Below are 6,000 nucleotides of genomic sequence, written 5' to 3'. Positions count from 1 at the left end.
TTCTTTCTAAGCTTTTTTTTCCTTCTTGATGTGATTTTTCTTGTGCAGCAAGATAATTGTATAACTATGTATACATATATTGGATTTATCATACATTTTAACATATTTAACATGTTTTGGATTATTTGCCATCTCAGGGAGGGGATGGGGGAAAGGAGGGGAAAATTTGGAACACAAGATTTTCCAAGTGTCAATGTTGAAAAATTACCAAATTACCAATGCATATGTTTTATAAATAAAAAGTTTTAATTTTTAAAAAGTGTTCTAATAAATACAATGAATCATTGCTCAGGAAAATACTCCCTTTCCATAGTCAGGTTTTATTTTTTGTTTAGTTTCTACAGCTTTTGCATTCTCTTAGGATTTGTCTTCCTTCTACAATGTCTATCTTCTGTTGGTTTTCAGACACTTTAGTAATCTTCTGATTGTCCAGACACTTTTCTTCTATCAACATATAATTCTACTATTACCAAAAAGTGGCAAACTCCTCTAGCTTCTTTCTGCTCCTCCATGTCCTCCCCCAGTTGATTTCAAATTACTATCAGCTAAGGGTGTATTTTTTTTTTTGTTTTGTTAAATAACTTATTCTGATATTTTTTCCTTTACAGTAGGATCATTTCCAGATAAATTATACCTGTCCTTAGAACTTAACCCCTCTCATAAAAAAAGAAAAACTGTTAAGCAAAAACAATTGAAAAGGTGACCTTGTCTAATATAGGCAGTTTTCTACACTAGTGATCCCATAGCTCTCTTTTGACTCCCTGGCATCTCTTTTATCTCTGTATCTATAATCCCATGATCTCAGGAGCATTTATTTTAAAACCAAGAAAGATGAAAAAGGATGATTATGACCACCCAAATTGAGAACATTCTCCCTCCTCCCCTGCTTGGAATTAGCCTAAGGTAACAACTAGTAGATTACAATGACTGGAGGAAGGCCTGGTTGAACAACATATAAATTATGTTTGATGGGTAGATTATGAACAGGCTTAAATATAACAGCAATATTTTTGACTGGGACCCTGTGGTCCCTTTCTACCCCTGTGGAAAATGGCTTTATGTTTCATATTGCATCAGAAATCTAAACACAATGAAAAACAAAAATATGGTCATTCTATATAATAGAAATTTATTGTGAAAAACAGGAAAGAAATGGGAAAATAAAGATAAAGGGAAATTTTAGCAGAGATATTTAGGAACCTGTCAACAACAACAAAATATTGATATGATTTGATGCAGTACACACCATCATTAGGATAAAAGCAACAGAGGTGGGTCCTTGAAAGTACTAGGGCTCACCCTGTAGCTTTCAACATAATTCTAATATCCACTAGAGTAAAGGAGAGAGACTGTGTATGTTTTCCAAGGACTAATTTAGCTAAATAGGTTAACTAGAATAACCACTGATTAATAAATAAAATAATTATGGTGACCCTTGAAACTAAGAACAGTTCTCTCCTTCTATAAGGATTGTGTGACTGAAAAGTAGAACAAAGGGTGCTAACAATCATACAGGTTTAAGATTCTCTATAAATATCAATTTAATTGTCAGTTTCATTACCAATACCTACTTACAGATCAAAGATCAAAGACAGAGAGGGATACCTGTTGTGTCAAGGGAACAAGGGCCCCCCTGAGTATTAAAAAAAATATAACTTTCAGTCACAAGGAAACAGAGACTTTAATTAGTAGTGTCACTTTTGGTCCCAAGGGAGCAGGGGTCCCAAAGAGCAGTACCACCTTGTTTTGTAGAAGAATATTAATCAAACTTCTCTTAGAATCTCATCACCTTGGAAGCAAACAAAAACTTTCAAATCTTCATAATCATCTCTAAAAATAGCAACACAAGAAAGATGCAAGCTTAGGACAGAGTTCTCCCAGGAATCCTTAGGAACAGAACCCAATTTTAATATAAAGTTCAAAGTGAAAAAACAAACTGGAAAAAATAAGTAAACAATAAAAAAAAGGACATGAACATAAAAACCTACAAAGGTGTTAGGGAAGATCAAGATGTAAACTACAAAAAAAAAAAAAAAACCCAATAATGTCAAAAATACCTATGGAAAAAGCCTCAAAGGAGGAAAAATGCAAATATAACACAAGCTCAATAAGAAATTCTGGAAGAGCTAAAAATTATTTTAAAAATCAGAATGATTGAGGAAAAAATTGGAAAAAGAAATGAGAGCAAATCAAAAAGAAATTATAAAGATGAAAGGAAGAGGAAAAAAAGGAGGAAATTATCTCATATAAAAGAGAACATAAGAAAGCTTTTATAGTGCAGAAAAAACTGTGTGGGAAATTCTTTAACCTCACTCTAATCCAAACTGATTCAAAGACAGAAAAAATATATACATGTATGTGCGTATAGCAGTGTGTGTGTGTGTGTGTGTGTGTGTGTGTGTGTGTGTGTATAAAATTAAGCATAGAAATTTATCTTACCCAATGGGGAAGTAGAAAGGAAAGGAAAAGGGTGAGTGATTGTAAAAGGGAGATCAGATTAAGGGAGACAGTAATCAGAAGGAAAACTATTTTAAAAAATATGTGATTACACCAAATTCCTTTTATAGCACAAATATGTCTTTGTTGCCTGAATCAACAAGAGAAAAAACAGAACAAAAAATTTAGGAAAATTCCTTTAATGTATATTGATGCAAAAATTTTAAATAAAATGCTGAGAGAGAAAATACAGCAATATATCAGAAAGAAAACATACTGTAACCATGTAGGATTTAAACAAGGAATATAGGATTGATTTAATATGAGAAAAACCAAAAGCACAACTAACCATATCAGTAACAAAAACATAGAGTGGAGTCAAAATAATGGAGAAAAGTCAGAATGAGGAAGCACCGAGTTCTCCCCCAAACACCTTTAAATAATGCTTCAAACAAATTTTAGAAGAGCAGAATCCACAAAAGCGACATAGTAAAACAATTTTCCAGCTCAAGACAACTTAGATCACCAGGAAAGGTTTGTTGCACCAGGGTGAGAATTGAGTTTAGTCTTCTGCAGACTATGCCCACATAGACCAAGTCCCAGCAAATCAAGAGTAGACCAGGATGCAAATGAATCAGTGGTGGAAGTGGTGGTTTCCAGACATCTCATCCCACTGATGTTAAGGGGGTTAGACAAGTGGTCAGAAGAATAGTACAAGGATTCCTTTGTTAGCACCAGGGACAGGATTCTATTGCAACTGCCTGTACTTGGATCTGGGTCAAACTTGAGACCAGAAAGAAGCATTGGACCCTATTCACAATTCCAGGGTAGAAAAGAGATCTTCTGTGACTCACTAACCAGTACATAGTTCAGAAGAATTGTAAACACACTTTTCCCTATGTCATACCACCTTGGAAGAATAAAAAACTTACAGAATAGAGAATTCTGAATTATCTATGAAAGCAAACACTCAATAAAATCCTCAAGCTTGGGATAGTGTTCCCTCCAATCTAGAAACAGAACCTTACTTTAACAAAGAATTAAAAATCAGGAATTTCCTGGAAAATGAACAAACAGCATGAAAAAAAAATCCTGACTGTATAAATTATTATAGAGGAAAATCAAAACACAAACTTAGAAAAAGATAACAATGTTAAAACTCCTTCATCCAAAATCTCTAAGAAAAATGTGAATCACCCCAGACCATGTAAGAGCTCAAAAGTGATTTTTAATATCAAATAAAAAAAAAAGATAGAGGAAAAAGTGGGAAGAAAAATTAGAGCAGTGCAAGAAAATCATGAAAAAAGAGTCAAAAGCTTAGGGAAAAAATACTAGAAGCTCACTGAAGAAAATAATTTCTTAAAAATAAGGATTGTGCAGGTAGAAGCTAATAACTTTATGAGACATCAAGAAAAAAAATCAAAAACAAAAAAATTAAAACTGAAGAAAATGTGAAATATTACATCATATAAAGAACTGACCTGGAAAATAGATCCTGGAGAGATGACTTAAGAATTGTTCGATTATCTGAAAATCACAATAAAAAAGAACCTAGCTATCATCTTTCAAGAAGTTATTAAAGAAAAATGCCTGATATTCTAGAATCAGAAGGTAAAATATAAATTAAAAGATTACACCATCACCTTCTAAAAGAAATTAAAAAATGAAAATTCCCAGGAATATTACAGTCAAATTCCAGAGCCTCCAGAACAAGGAGAAAATATTGCTAGCAGACAAAAATTAAAAAAAAAAATTCAAACATCATGGAGCCACAGTCAGGATACTACAAGATTTAGCAGTTTCTACATTAAAGAACCAGAGGGCTTGGAATTGAAGAAGATAAAAGAACTTGAGTTACAACCAACAATCAATAATGCAGATTCATTAATAATATACAGATTTATCATTCTGGAGAGCAATTTGGAACTATGCCCAAGGGGTTATAAAGTCATGCATACTTTTTGACTAAGCAATGCCACTACTAGATCTATATCCCAAAAGAAATTTTTTTTAAAAAGGAAAAAGTAACTATAATACAAAAATAGTTATAGCAATTCTTTTGGTGGTGGGGGGAAAAATGAGGTCTCCATTAAATGGAGAATAGCTGAACAAGTTGTTATATATAATGGTGATAAAAATATTGTGCTATAAGAGATAACAAGCAGAATGCTCTCAGAAAAAGCTGGAAAGACTTACATGAACTGATGCAAAGTGAAATGAATAGAAATAGAACATTGTACACAGTGTTAGCAATATTGTAAAAGGATCCACTATGGATAACTTAGTTATTATGAGCAGTATAATAAACCCAGACAAGTCTATTTGTTTTTTATTTAATAGCCTTTTATTTACAGGATATATGCATGGGTAATTTTACAGCATTAACAATTGCCAAACCTCTTGTTCCAATTTTTCAGCTCTTACCCCCCCACCCCCTCCCCCAGATGGCAGGATGACCAGTAGATGTTAAGTACATTAAAATATAAATTAGATACACAATAAGTATACATGACCAAAACGTTATTTTGCTGTACAAAAAGAATCAGACTCTGAAATATCATACAATTAGCCTGTGAAGGAAATCCAAAATGCAGGTGGGCAAAAATGTAGGGATTGGGAATTCAACGTAATAGTTTTTAGTCATCTCCCAGAGTTCTTTCATATGGGCTAGCTGGTTCAGTTCATTACTACTCCATTTGAAATGATTTGAAATGATTTGGTTGATCTCATTGCTGAGGATGGCCAAGTCCATCAGAAGTGGTCATCATCTAGTATTGTTGTTGAAGTATATAATGATCTCCTGGTCCTGCTCATTTCACTCAGCATCAGTTCGTGTAAGTCTCTCCAGGCCTTTCTGAAATCATCCTGTTGGTCATTTCTTACAGAACAGTAATATTCCATAATATTCATATACCACAATTTATTCAGCCATTCTCCAACTGATGGACATCCATTCAGTTTCCAGGTTCTAGCCACTCCAAAAAGGCCTGCCACGAAACTATTCGTGCAATACAGGTCCCTTTCCTTTCTTTATAATCTCTTTGGGATATAATCCCAGTAAGTAATCACTGTGGATCAAAGGGTATGCACAGTTTGATAACTTTTGAGCATAGTTCCAAACTACTCTCCAGAATGGTTGGATTCATTCACAACTCCACCAACAATGCATCAATGACCAGTTTTCCCTCATCCTCAACAATCATCATTATTTTTCCTGTCATTTTAGCCAATCTTGACAGGTGGAGACGTGTATCTAGAGTATAGTCTTAATTCTGCATTTCTCTGATTAATAATGACTTGAAGTCATCTTTCATATGACTAGAAATAGTTTCAATTTCGTTCATCTGAGGATTCGTTCATATCCTTTGAACCATTTTTCAATTGGAGAATGGCTTGATTTTTATAAATTAGAGTTAATTTCATATATTTTGGAAATGAGGCCTTTATCAGAACCTTTGACTGTAAAAATATTTTCCCAGTTATTAGCTTCCTTCTAATCTTGTCTGCATTAGTTTCTGCTTGTGACAAAACTTTACAGTTTGGTATATTAAATTTTCTATATAT

Source organism: Sarcophilus harrisii, chromosome 1, assembly GCF_902635505.1.
Source record: "Sarcophilus harrisii chromosome 1, mSarHar1.11, whole genome shotgun sequence".
Lineage (NCBI taxonomy): Eukaryota > Metazoa > Chordata > Mammalia > Dasyuromorphia > Dasyuridae > Sarcophilus > Sarcophilus harrisii.
Note: the sequence above shows the minus strand (reverse complement) of the source record.